The 14,816-nt window shown below is 31.9% G+C and overlaps 1 long non-coding RNA gene across 1 annotated transcript; it reads right to left on the bottom strand.

Annotated features, from left to right (window-relative positions):
• Window positions 1-150: 150 nt before the first annotated feature.
• On the bottom strand, window positions 151-14,264 carry LOC140450145 (uncharacterized). The gene is made up of 2 exons (XR_011951975.1): window positions 13,737-14,264; window positions 151-1,734 (listed from the first exon to the last, which is right to left on the bottom strand). It is a non-coding gene; the product is annotated as an uncharacterized lncRNA (long non-coding RNA).
• Between the last annotated feature and the right edge of the window lie 552 nt (window positions 14,265-14,816).

Raw genomic sequence — 14,816 nt, 5'->3', positions numbered from 1 at the left:
TTTGTCGTCTAGCAAAGAAAATAATGTTTTACAAGAAAGCATTAAAAATAGTATCTAGCTAATGACGTTGCATTTTCGTACGTTTTATGCCGCTTTGAAGCTGTTAAAAGACAAAATAGTGTATTTGTAAAAAAGGTTTTGTTTTTCAAACAACGTCTGTGTCTCACACGACCCTTATGAATGCAGCTACTTATCTTTTCGTACTTCTAATGATCTTCTTGATCATTGCCTTCTTCCACAGATTCTTCCATATTTTAATTAGAGCAGTTTTCAGGTCTTCGGTGTGTTAATAGCCGAAATTTTTAACTTTATTCTAGGCATGACCACTCATTTATTTGAAAAATGGTTTAAGAAACAACTTCTACCTAATATTCCGCCCAACTCTGTAATTTTCATGGACAATGCTTCTTATCATTTCCGACTCTTAACAAAAATACCCAATATTAGTACTAAGAAAGATGATATTGTAACTGTTTTGAGAGATCAGAACATATGCCTTTCTAAAAGAGTCCCTTTAAAGACATATTTATTAAATATTGTAAAGTACCATAATTTTAACAAAGAATACGTACTTGAAGAACTATATAAGAGACAAGGACATACTATTTTTACGCTTGCCACCTTATTACTGAAATGCAATCAGTCACCGGCATTGAGCACAGTGCTGCTAGACAATATAATTATGCCAAGCAGTCAAAGAGTTTGATAGTGAGAGTTGGAATAATTCTTGTTATCGACAAAGAAAATCAATACCGCATAATGGATCCTACAACCGCTCTAATTGTTATTCAGCCCAATTTGTACACTGACTCTAGTTCTGATGATTATAATTCTGATTAAAGTAAAACTTTATCTGGTTATGTATGGTTATGTATTGTGTGTTAAAAGTCTGGTTATGTGTTCAGTTCGTTAAATGATTTCGGAACACAACTTTGTCAACTACACAAAAATGTGTTTTAGTTATATGTGATATTTTTAAGAATTATTTTGAGTGTTCAACAAAATGTGTAAAATTTTATAGATGATTAAGGTGACTAAATTATACTTAAGTGCTCAATTCAAAATTGAATTTATTCTATGGTTTACTAGTATTTAGGCATTGAAAAGTATATTATTTTATTATTTGTACTTTTTTTCGCTATTTGATGTCTATGTAGGAATATCTGCAATACAATCAATCATCTACAGCCGTGGTTTTGGGCTTTCTGCCTTGACCTCATCTTGTAATATATTTTCCAGTTTCCCTCTCCAACATTTAACAGTACTATGAGGCCTCGAATTTGATTTACCAGACATTTTAATTGATATTACTTTAACTCGACCACCTACGATCATTGCTACAGCTTTAACGATATCAGCCGGTGCCAAATCGCCCATTATTGACTATTTTACGCTGTAGTGGTAAAAATAAACAGTATGAAACCAAAACATTTAATGAAAAATAAAAACTAAGAACGTTAATGAATAGAAAAAAAACTGTTTCCAAAGTAATACAATTTACTTATGTTTATAAATAATTGCTTTGCGCTATAACCATACCATTCTCTTACCAATATCCCTCAGCCAATATTTTCATCTTCTTCCCACACTGCTTTTTCACTACTGTATCGCCTTGGATTATGATAGATACGTCCGAGATATTACTTCAAGCTTGATATTAACCATATTGATCAAAATATGAAATAATCACAAGAAATAAGAACTTCATTGTAGTCTTGATCTACGGAACACAATCTGCAAATAAAATTATATATTCTATTTTATACAATATCGGATATGCGACACTATCATAGCATCAGTGATTAAATATGAAAACATTGTACCTCTTTTTTAGCACTATTTGTACATAAAAATAGTTTGAAAATGAGTTTAAACGAATTTTGAATGAGTAATTGTCATAACAACATGAACAATGTATGTATCTTTGTAATAAATGACGGTATCACTCTTGAGAAGTTGGTTTAATTTATATTGCATATAAGAGTTTGTATAATCCATGGAAAGGACAAATTATAGTCGTTAGCTGTGTTTTTAATAGTATCTAATTGTTTTAATACAAATTATTGGCATAGGAATACACCTTTGAGGCATAATATTATTTTAAGTGCCCTATATATTTTTAAAAGTGTGGATGATTCTGCATCTCAAGTATTGCTTGAGAGTATATCTATCTATATTATTCTTGAAACATCGTGAAACAATATTAAACATAGGCATCCCCTTCGCTCCTCCTTTCTCTATTTGGAGCCATGTGCATCCACCTCGAACCAGCGTGGTGTTTGATCTATGGTTTCACTCGTTTTTAATTATGTCCAGGGCCTCCAATCTGTTTAATACTGGTCTATTTTTCATATTTTTGTCTAATAGTATGCTATTGACGTTTCTTATCCAGGTATTCCTCCTTTTCTCTTCTTCTTATGGTGCCTATCCGTTACGGATGTTGGACATTAACATGGCTATTCTGACTTTGTTGACTGCTGCCCTGAAAAGTCCGGTAGTGGTTAAGTTAAACCATTTTCGCAGGTTATGCAGCCAGGATATTTTTCTTCGTCCTGGACCTCTTCGTCCCATGCACTTTACCTTGAAGTATGGTCCGAAGTAGGTTGTATCGTTGTTCATTGCGCATTATATGGCCCAGGTATTCTAGTTTGCGACGTTTTATGGTTATGACTAGTTCGCGCTCTTTACCCATTCTATATAGTACTTCTTCGTTGGTAACTCTGTATCCAAAAAATCCTCAACATATAAAAGAACGGAGAATACGTAGCATTTTAGTAAACGAACTTTTATTTCCAATTTTATATCGTGGCTGTTAAAGATTTTTTTCATTTTGACGAAAGCTGATCTTGCCTTCTCGATCCTTATCTTAGGTATCTTAGTTTCCGTCGATTGGTCCCACTGTTCATTTAAGTTTGCACCCAGATAACAAAAGTTGGTGACCTTTTCTCTTACAGTCATATATTGATCATTTGTATTTCAATTGCTCTTAGTGTCTTCACTATTTTAGCCATATTAGCTCTTGTGAATGGCAAGTTTGACATCTGTATGGATGGACGTGAAGTACGCACTGGCTGAATAGTTTCTTTTTTATATATTGAGGATATTTTTTATTTTTCAATATGTAGCTAAGTTTACCAAACGAATCTCAATGGCAATCTTGTTCGTCTCTCTATTTCTATAGTTTGGCTGTCTTCATTTAATTTTAATATCTGTGCCAAATATGTGTATTCATTAACTTCTATTTGTACGTCAAATGAAGCTACACCCTTGAAAACCCACTCTCATTGCGCAGAGAATATCTGGCAAGCAAATACTTTATGGCAACATTATCACTGCAGCTATAATGCCAAAATAATGAATCAATTAAATACAGCTGATTTAACAGCTACGTTCTTAAAAAAGAATTCCCCACCACTTGCAAAGCATTTGTAACTTGCAATGAACTGTTAATAAATACTCCTTATAATCCTATTTGGAAATCATTTAACATACCACACCTGACTTTGTCAGGTGTTCTGTCTAAAACTTTATTATTCCTAAATACCAAACTGAATTTTGTCATAATACTCTGAAGGAGATCTTAAGTAACTATTCAGATTACATTGCAATATATACAGATGGGTCAAAATTAGTAACATGTATAACCAGTGCTTATTTTGTACCAAAAATAAGGATTAAAAAAGCATTTACCCTAAAAATCAATCCAGCATATTTTCCACTGAAGCCTGTGCTATATATAAGACCCTTAAATGGTGTTGTGAAAACCAGTGGAACAAATTTGTCGTGTGCACTAATTCATTGTTAGTATTAAATACATTACCAAACTTCAAAGTCGCAATTAACAGCAATATATTCATATCAAAAAATTTTCAACAGTTACTAAAATTATCAGTTTTATAAATTATATTCGTTTACTTTCTCAATTAGTACCTTCATTATAAATAGATGATAATATGTACTGTAGCCTTTTTTGAAACCTGCTTGGTCTTTGATTTTGTAACTGTCAAATTTAGAATTTAGTCTGTTGGTTACTGTTTTAGTTAGCAGTTTATACATAATATGAAGTCTAGTAATTAATTTATAATTTTTAATTTCTTTTTGGTCTCCTTTTTGAGCAATAATAGCGTGATGGCTTAATCCCAGCCATTAAACTTTGAAAACTTCTCTTATAACTTTCCCACCCATCTTTTCGACTTAACTTTCCCATTATTTCGACTGTAAGGCCATCCTTCCCTGGTGATTTATTAATCTTCATTCAATCGTCAAGTGCTTTTTTCTGAGTTACTAATTTCGGGTTGTAGCTCAGAGATTATATATTATTTTCAATTTTTTGAGGAATTTTTGAATTATTCTTTGTACTTTTCTTCTTGTTTTTTTTCTTTTTTCCTATTTTATCTTTTTCTTTACACTTTACATTTGTTTGATGAATTAAATTGAGCGAACCAACTAGTTCAACAGGCTCAACCTTATGATTGTGTGATACTAATTAATGGCACGATTTGATAACAGTTGATTTGCTAGAGTTCCGAAATATTGCCAAATGCAATATTTATTCTTTGTTACGCCCATACAGTTAATTTAGATTTATCAAGGAATGTAGAATTTTGCGGCGGGTATTTTGTAAATGTACATTGTTATCGTAGTTTATAGGATATTTATAGTTTATATAGTTATAGTTTATTTACATATCCAGAATTGATTGTTCCTGATGTTTGAGATCATACATTTGTATGATCCTGTCATCCACTAACGCAACACATTTACATTTATTTTTTTTCCTTCTGAAATCTAACTTTCCAAGTAAGATCATGTGAATAGTGAATTAACAACGAAAATCTGTCAGCGCTTTATCAGCTAATTGTTAATATCGAAAAAAGGATTGATATAAAAAAACTTATTTAAGATCGAGGTTTTTCATAATTGTTGGGTAACTTTGATTTAATATTTTTCTTGAGAGTGTTTTCTGTAATATTTCCACATACTGAGAATCAGTTTGAAGTCCTTTAAATAAAAATTCAGACAACAGTTAATTCAGTAACTAGATTTCAGATATATAGAGGCTGTGATGATGATGATGAGTATACTGTTTCGGATATGTTCGTTGTTCCCAGAGTTATCCAAATTATCGTGTTTAATTTTGAATATTTTTGCTACCAGCACCTCATCAAAATTATGCTTATCTTGTTATAAAGAATAAAAACGTATTTGCGAAATTCTCAACCGCAACAAATCCTGTTTTTAAAAATTCCGTTTTAGTTATTAACACTTGAGACTTAGCAATCATTAATATTGAATGTGCTGTGTAGACGAATGCTGCCATAGATGTATTCGTTGGACAAAAAAAGCAAAGAATAGAGTTACTTAAAAACTAGACTAGTCAATACATCTTGCCTCGACATAGATTATGATAGGTATTATTTTTCCATTTTTTAATGTCGTCTATAAACAAAGTATTATTTTAGTATTAAGTATGTTTCCCCTTGTCATAGCTATTCACTGGGGAACAAAAAATTTTTGTTTTGTTGCATGAAATTTTAACTAATCTGAGGTATTTTGTAGTCACAGAATTCAAATCTGAAATCGAAATTTTTAATGGAGAGGGTAGACAAAGTTTCCAGATTATATTTGCATGTGGAACTGTAGTGCTAGAGATACTCATTAAACCCAGAAAAACTGGCCTGAATGTCAACCACTTGTAGCTGGGATGCCAAACGTTGTGAACGACCCAATTGTCTCACCTGAAGTACGAGAAGATCAAAGCAGATATGTTCGATGACACACACACAGCAGTATACACCACAAAGAATTTTTATTTCAAAATGATCTCTTTTAAAGATGTTATACAAAATTTCCTCCGAAACAAAAAAGCTGACAATTGTGAGACTTTAATTATTAATATTTGGTTTTCGCGATCGTGGGTGTAATAAGAGTATCAAGCTCCATTTCCTGAATAGTCACCTTGATAAAAAGTCCTTCTGAGAAACTTGGGCATGTCAGTAATAAGCAGAGGGGACTCTTTCACCAAGGTTTTATGACGATAGCGGAGCGCTACCAAGGACGTTGGGACATTAATATGATGGCGGACTATTGCTGGAATATTCTTCAAGACTGTCAGGCTTAAGTATACAAAGGCAAGAGTTATAAGCGAAGTTCTGGCTAGGAGAGGATCTGTACTAAGTAGAAATAAGTTTGTGAGTTCCGTTGAATGTTTCAAACTTTTGCAAAATTATTACTAAACAAAAAAATCGATTTACGAAATTAAATTTTTATATAAATAATTTATTTTTAAAAATTATGTAACTTTTAAAAACATAAAAATTGTAATCTACGAAAACTTAATAGCTTACAAGTAAAAAAAATTACATTAGGGAGAGTTACCACACACCAAAATCATTAATTATATTATTAAAAAAACGATTTAGCATGGCTCTGATACTGTAGGAATCAACATTAGGGGAAAAAATTCATATTTGAAATCGGTAACTTTAATTAATTAAAAACAAGTATTTGTACAAATGCAACAAATTTTCTGTTTCCCAGTGTTATTAGATATTATTGCATCATTTACTTACTTTCTCACGCTAAACCCCTCTATGTATCAAATAAAGTTTCTTGTTAGAAGATGCAGTATGAAATAACGATGAAAAAAAGATGATATGGCAGTATTATACCTAGGAAGAGCATATTCCCAATAAGAAATAATCAATAGCTCATAAAATAGAAGGAAAAATATATAGACCAGGGAAATAAGATTTTTTTCCTGGCACTGAACCGGCCAGACAAACGACAGTTGTTTTAAGTAGTATGGACCTCTGTATCAAGAACCTATATGTTTCCTGCAGTCGATTTTTTTGGACCTAATTTGGCCTGGCCAATTGAGTGTCACAAATATGATACTTTTTTTTTGTTTACTTTATTGGTCTAATACTTCTATTGTATTTTACAGTACTATTACCATGAACTTAAATACAAAACGTAGATTTTAACTAGTTAAGTTGTATAGTTTGAACAATTTATATTTAAATGTAAAACCTGTACAATCATTATACGTCTTTGAAATAAATAAAATTATAATTATGACAAATTTGTATGACGTCATCACTTTGATTTTTTCAAATATGTACCAACATGGTTTGAGTGATATGTCAAAGAAAATCTTATTTCTTCCATTTTTCAAAAATTCTAGCTATGTCACAGAATAAATAACAATCAGAATGCCCACTCTCAGATGCCACCTTTGAAGTGTGTCAGCTCGCGATCGCCGTATTTTAAACGGAAACACAGACTCGGATTGAGAAATTTATGACAAGCTATGACACAACCATAATTTAAATTTTTAGAGATTAATCATTTAGTAAATTTGAAATAATTTAATCTATTCTTCAACTAAAAGTACGACATAAAATATTGGGTTAAAAACCGGGTTAATTTTTCTATGCACACCAGATAAAATTTCACTGAACAGAACTTATTCCGTTTAAAACATGGCTGATTCCGTCTGCGCGAAAGAGATCCTCGTACTTATCTTGACAAACAGAGTGGGCATTCTGATTATTATTTATTCTGTTGCTACATAGCATAATAATCAATAAATTACTAAATAATTGAAGTAAATATAATGTATATTTTTTTAACACGTAAAATTAATCAATTAAACTAAATTACGATTTCTTCGTTACAACAACTGCTCAAAATTCTGTCCATTTATTTGTTGACAATGATAAAATCTATCGTGGAAGCTCTGAAGATAATTATAGATCGTTTTTACAGTAATTCCCTGCATCTCGCGACGTATGCTATCTTTTAAATAATGTAAGTTTAGTTGGTCTGTCAACATAAACGAGATATTTCGGGTAACCCCAGAGAAAAAATTGTCAAGGTGATTTGAGTAGTAAAAGTTTTTGAGCTAATATTTGGAAAGATTGTAATATTTTATAGTAGGCTATAATTGTCAGAACTATCCTTTGTTTTGTAGTTTGAACTCCGATGAAGTCTATAAACATAGACGAAAGCTTAGACTTAATAAAAAGGCACTTACTACGTAGTACTCTAGTGTTATTTGCTTAATCACTGTTTGAAATAAAGGGTGTCTCTCGTGTTATCGTTTTTTATGTTAATATTTATTAGTAAGTTTTTTTATTAGTTTTTTATAAATACTATGATAAAAATAATCAATAAATTTTAGATATAGTTTTGATAAAGACATGGAATACCTGTTGAAACGTCAACTTTTGAATAAATTAAAAACTTTTAATAATATCTGGTTTTAAATGAACCTATTCCCAAAAAAGTTTTTTGAATACATACATATATATATATATATATATATATATATATATATATATATACATATATATATATATATATATATATACATATATATATATATATATATATATATATATATATATATATATATATATATACATTACCTCAATCTTGTACATTATTTTCAAATATTTTCTCGTGAATCTTAGCGTAATAGATACATGGTGTTACATGGTCAGTTTTGAGATATAGTTTGCATATTTGCATATATTCACAATTAGTTATTTGTGTATTTAGAACTAAAAGTATTACGTAATCGTTCGATGAACGAAGTTACACTGTGACCTATAATATCTATTGTGCCCTTCCTTCATGCCTTCTAATGGTTTGTCAATGATCAGATTAGCTCACACAGTTCTATTCCTCTTACAAAATTTAGGATACCTAGAGGATTTACGGTAAAATTGTCTTTTTATCTCATGTGCTCAGTGGCGAATCCAGAATTTATTGTCAGGGGGGGGGTCATGGGTCTGGAGGGTGATTTTGATACAGGATTTAGATTTTTGCACCTTTCACTGGCTGATCCCCAGAAATTTTTTGTCGGGGTGGGGGGTCATGGGCCCTGAGGGTGATTTTGATATAGGATTTAGATTTTTTGCACCTTTACGATTGTTATAATTTGTGCCTCATGTAAGGGAACCATTTTCTCAATAATTATTAAGCGATATACTAAACTAATGAGAAGTTATTAAAACCAAAATACCATTAAGTTAAAAGACCCCATTAAGGGGTCTTAAACTTGAACAAAAAGAAAATAATTTAACCCCACATACTCTATGACAGTAAAATCAAGTGTACCAGACTATTAAACCAAAGGAAAGTTATTAAAATATAAATACTGAAAAATCCAGGACTGTCAATTTAAACTAGGTATTTTAAAGACAATTAATTTAAACCCACCTATACTATAGCTACAAAATCAAGAACACACCAAGGATAAATAAGTATAAACCAAAGTTAAGTAATTTAAATGCAATAACTCAATGTAAGTGTAAACATTAATGAATGTATTTAACATTCCTAATAAACTCATAACTTATTGTTGGCTATCCGATATCAATTTGTAAAAACATTCATTTATTCCTTATTGCTATACGGAGTGGAAACATGGACTCTCGAAATTACAGGTATGGAGGGTTTAGAAGCCTTTTGAAGTGTTTTTCGAAGAATGCTGAAGATTTCGTGGACAGAGCACGTGACCAATAACGAGGTGCTGAGAAGAATGAGGACTGAGAGAGAACTCGTAAATATTGTAAATAACAGAAAAACGACTTATCTAGGACATATTTACAGAGAAGAAAAATATAACTTTCTACGGCTCATAATGGAAGGGAAAGTAGAAGGAAAAAGAGGTCAAGAAAAAAAATGCTCCTGGCTGATGAATGTAAGAGACTGGACAGGCATGGACACACATTCGACACTAAGAACAGCTCAAGATACGAGAGCAATTTGCTGTAGTTATAACCACCCTTCCGTAATGAAGAAGAAACCTTAAGAATAAGTGTAAACAGCATTTTATTTAAATTAATTTATTCAACAAAAAACATAATATAATTAAGGAATAGTTATTTCTATAATTAGGCATATTAGGCTATAAGTGAGTGAAATATTTTTTTACTCGGTATTGAAATTTTTCTCACAAATTGTCAGCAACAGCTGGCAACGATTGGTAAATTAAAATAATGTGTGGGCGGTAATTCTATGTCATAGATAATCGAACGATTCTCTGGCACTCAAATGACGAATTGACAAAATTTGAAAATCGCGTAACTCTGAATTCGTGGAAGTCTTAGTCGAGGTATTACTGTATTTAGAATTGTTAATTTTTTTAAAGAGCAATTTAAAAAGGCTTTCGTATAATTCTACATTTACCCCTAGAATAAATGAGTTTGAATCATTTTAACTCTTAACTTCCTGCTTATAGGGTTGATGAGTTTTAAATTATATTTTTTTAGGATTTTTTTATTGATATTTAATTTTGTTTTGGGGGTGGTCATGACCCCATGGATGGAAACAAGACCATCCTTAAAGAAGAAAGCATCTCCGAATAACCTCACTCCTGTAATCTACGGAAAGAACACCTAGTGAAGCCCCTCATAGCTGAGCAGAGAGAAACAGGCGTCCCGATGTTCTTCTTTTTGTAAGTGGATTTTGAATCATCTCGTTAATAATGTTGTTATAATAATTTACGAAATTGACTATACTGCAAGTCAATTAATCAAGATACATAAAAAAAATACAAGTTGATTATCTAATATTTGAAATTATTGATATTAACATATTTCTTTCATACTATTTTATACTGATATTTTATTGACATATTTGTTTACTTGCTATATTTTTGGTATATTTTTTCTTGATATATTTTTATTTGATATATTTGATACATTTTTATTTATTATTTGATATTTTTATATTGATACATTTTTGCCCTTTATATAACACCACATTTTTTTTCTCCCTTATATACTGATACATTTTATATTTCCCCATCTTCTATTTTTCATTTTCATTTAAAAATATCTCGAAAAATGCCCGAGACACGTTCCCAAACTCAACAAGAAATCGAACCATATAAGCTTTCGGAAATATTTTCCCTTATCCCAGAATTTGAAGGCGATCCGATTTCTCTTTCTACATTTTTAGATGCGTGCGACTGTGCTTTTAAGATGGCCACAGGGGATCAGCGCGTTCTATTAACGATTCACATAAAAAATGAACTCAAAGGTAAAGCTGCACAGCTTATTAATTCTAGAAAGCCACTTTCTTATACAGAAATAAAACAAATACTAAATCTACATTTCGGAGACAGTAGAGACCTGACCTCCTTAATACAAGACTTACAAAGACTAACACAACTATCTAACGAATCTCTTCTAACTTTCTTTGACCGCTTACAAGTTCTGAATGTAAAAATGCACGCCTCGATCCAAATAGCAAATTTATCCCCACATCAAAAAACTGCCCAATGTAACTTAATCGATACCATGACTAAACACACTTTTAACCGGTTTAGAACCCCGTCTAGGACAAATTATTAGGGCTAGTAATCCAAAAGATCTCATTGAAGCAAGCAATCGTATTCGACGCGACTTCAATTGTCATATTTTTAAGAACAAAAATCTAATTCTAGATCAACTATTCCTAAACCCTCTCAACCAATGAGAAGACCCTCATCTCAGTTTACAAAATGTACAAATTGTGGCCGCATTGGTCATCTAAATACTGAATGCCGCTCTTCACGTTTCGTATAGTCAAACCAAACTTTTTCTAGCCCACACGGTTACCAAAACCAATATAACAATGGACCTAACAACTATCAAAACAATCAGAACCCTAATAGGAATCAATACTCCTCCAACAATCCAAATTTCAACCAACAGAGCCCTTCCTTTACATCTCAAAATCAAAATCGTCCATCTGTTATCCAAAGAAACCCAAACTTCCAAAGGGCACATGTTTTAAACGAATACCCTTATGAAATGACGACTAACTATTATACAGACGATTACTGTACACATAATTATTATAATACCGATAACTATGAAAACTATGAAACAGATTATTATACAGAAAATAATCCACAAACTGATAACTTTTACGAAACCACTAACACACAAAATTATCAGGATTTTCTTTCACTTCAGAATCAAAATTATCCTTCCAATCATACGAACCACTCCACGGATATTACGAATATTCAAGAACAAGTCCAAGCACTCAACTTGGACCTCTTTCATCAACTTTCATCCGGATCTCAATTTTCCCGAACAGACATTCATGTAACCTCATTTCATACAATGAGTTCCAAAAATTTATATTAAATTAACGATGCTACCAACACTTTTAAACTTTTAATCGACACAGTTGCTGGAATCACTGTTTTCAAAGAAAACACAGCAAGCAATTATCATAATAGATTTCCTGAAAACGTTACTATTCAAGGTATAACCGATCAAAAATTGTTAATAACAGAATCTGTCCTGATTCCCTTCACTAACGATAATCCTCACAAAGTCTTTATTTTCAATTTAAAAGAATTTAGACATTGATTTCGATGGCATAATAAGCCTAGACTTTCTAGATCATTATGAATGCGTAATACATCTCAAATCCCGACAGTTGCTTACAAATTTTAAAACTTTCAACCTTCACAAAGTAGGACACGAGACAAACACACCTCCTAAAGACAAATCACCGACAGACCCTACAGAAACAAGACAAAACGAGCCTAAAATAAAAATTAAATCAGATTCTAAACAGGAATCAAATTTAAAATACCAAAACCCTATGAATGAAAAATACACTATCGTAAAAAACCGAGATTAAGACAAAAATCTTGAAAGACCGGAAAGAAAACGAATAAAAGGAAAAACCAGAATTACCATTGACAGCCGGACCGAACAAATATGCAGACTAAAATGCAACGTATCAAATACAGATGCCATATTATCAGCTAAAGAAATAGAAAAAGTTAGATTACCTCATACATTAGTCCATGTAGACGAAAGTAGAGAATTCTCAACTTCCGTCCTAAACGCTAATGCTATGCCGAAGACAATCGAATTTTCAGACATTTCAATCGCACCTTTCAAAAATTCGGAGCCAACCTATACTACAACGGAAATGATTTTAAAGAACCCGTAGTAGATAGAACACGAATAATTAAAGAACAACTAAGAATTGATCATCTACATTGCGAAGAACAAGAACTAATTCTAGATATATGTACTGAATAAGTAGAGATATTTTATGTCGAAGGCGACAAACTGACCTTCACAAACGAAATCAAGTACAAAATCGAAACAAACAACGCTAAACCTATCTTCACTAAATCCTATAGATATCATCAAATACATAAGGAAGAGGTAAAGACGCAAATTAATAAAATGTTAGAAGAAGGAATAACCCAGAAAAGCGTCTCGCCCTGGTCGAGTCCAGTCTGGGTCGTACCGAAGAAATTAGATGCGTCAGGAAAACAAAAATGACGAGTTGTGATCGATTATCGAAAACTTAACGAACTCACAGTATAAGATTGTTATCCTCTACCACAAATATCAGAACTATTGGACCAACTAGGAAGATGCCAATACTTCACAACACTAAATTTAGCGTCTGGATTTCACCAGATTGAAATCGAGCCACAAGACATCCAGAAAACGGCTTTTTCCGTCGAAAATGGACATTACATACATTGACCCTACAGTCCCCTATTGGTACTATCTTATCTTTTGACCTGAATCTGAATTTAATTTGACCGAAACTTTATTTAAATGTACATTTAACAAATCAACAAACATTTTGTGGGCTATTAAAGTCTTACAAGCACCTGTATCGACTTTAAACTGTATTGGCACTTCATTAACAATTAACCTCACTTCATGAGCTGAATTATCATTGTTACATACCTGGTTTAAAACATACAGATCATTATTTACCTCTTCAGGCTGATCTGCAATATATACACTAGAAACTATATTGTTATCTTGATTTTGTTCACCAATGTGCTAACTTGGACGTAGGACACACATCTCTGACAGGAGAAAAATCTCCATCTTTTGGCTGGACACTTTGGCATGCTGACGATTACATTTGTTGCAAACCTTTTCACATTCACCACTTTTAAAATTGAATGAATTATTACTTTTGTACCCGATCACTTTTGGCTTATTATAATTGGTGTTTCTGACAGTATTTACACTAGTTTCTTCAGACGAATTCCTAACTTGTTTTTCAGCCAATTCTGCTGCTTGAGCAGCTTTACACGCACATTGAAATGTCAATTTTTTATCTGATAATAATTTTCGTTGAATATTTTCCGATCTTAACCCACACACAAATTTATCTCGTAATGCTTCCTCCAAAAATAACTTAAAGTTAAACGTACTCGCAAGTCTACGAATTTCAATGATATATTCAGAACTCGACTGATCTACTTTCTGATTGCATTTATTAAAAATAAATCGATCATAAATTTCAAACGTAGGTAGTGAGTAATGTGCTAATAAAAGCTGTACCACTTTTCTATATAATAGCTCACCGGGTCTTTTAGGTGCCGATAAATTTTTCAGTGTTTGATATGCATTAGAACCTGCTAGCGTGATAAACATTGAGACTTTTGTTTCTTTTGTTATCTCGTTCACCGCAAAAAGATGATCCATTCGTTCCAGGTATATCTCAAATTCTTCAGATTTTCCGCCAAATGGTTATATCTGTACCATCTGTGAATAAGTCGATAAATCAAAAATATAAACTTTTCAGTATGGCCATTTTAAACATTTTAATAGTTTTGAAGAATAAAAAGATTAATTTTAGTTTCATTTTTATAGAAATTGGTGGGAACTCATGCAACGAATGACGTACATAATTATGAGCTGTGAGTATATCACTTACGCTTAAAGAAATCTAATTTACCCACTTATTCACGCCAAATTTCTGTGTTCTTATTGAGTTACCGACTTATTGTACTTACTGTACATAAATTCCAG

Source organism: Diabrotica undecimpunctata, chromosome 1 (assembly GCF_040954645.1).
Source record: "Diabrotica undecimpunctata isolate CICGRU chromosome 1, icDiaUnde3, whole genome shotgun sequence".
Classification (NCBI taxonomy): Eukaryota; Metazoa; Arthropoda; class Insecta; order Coleoptera; family Chrysomelidae; genus Diabrotica; species Diabrotica undecimpunctata.
The sequence above is the reverse complement of the archived record's forward strand: the minus strand, read 5'-3'. Positions and strand labels throughout refer to the sequence as shown.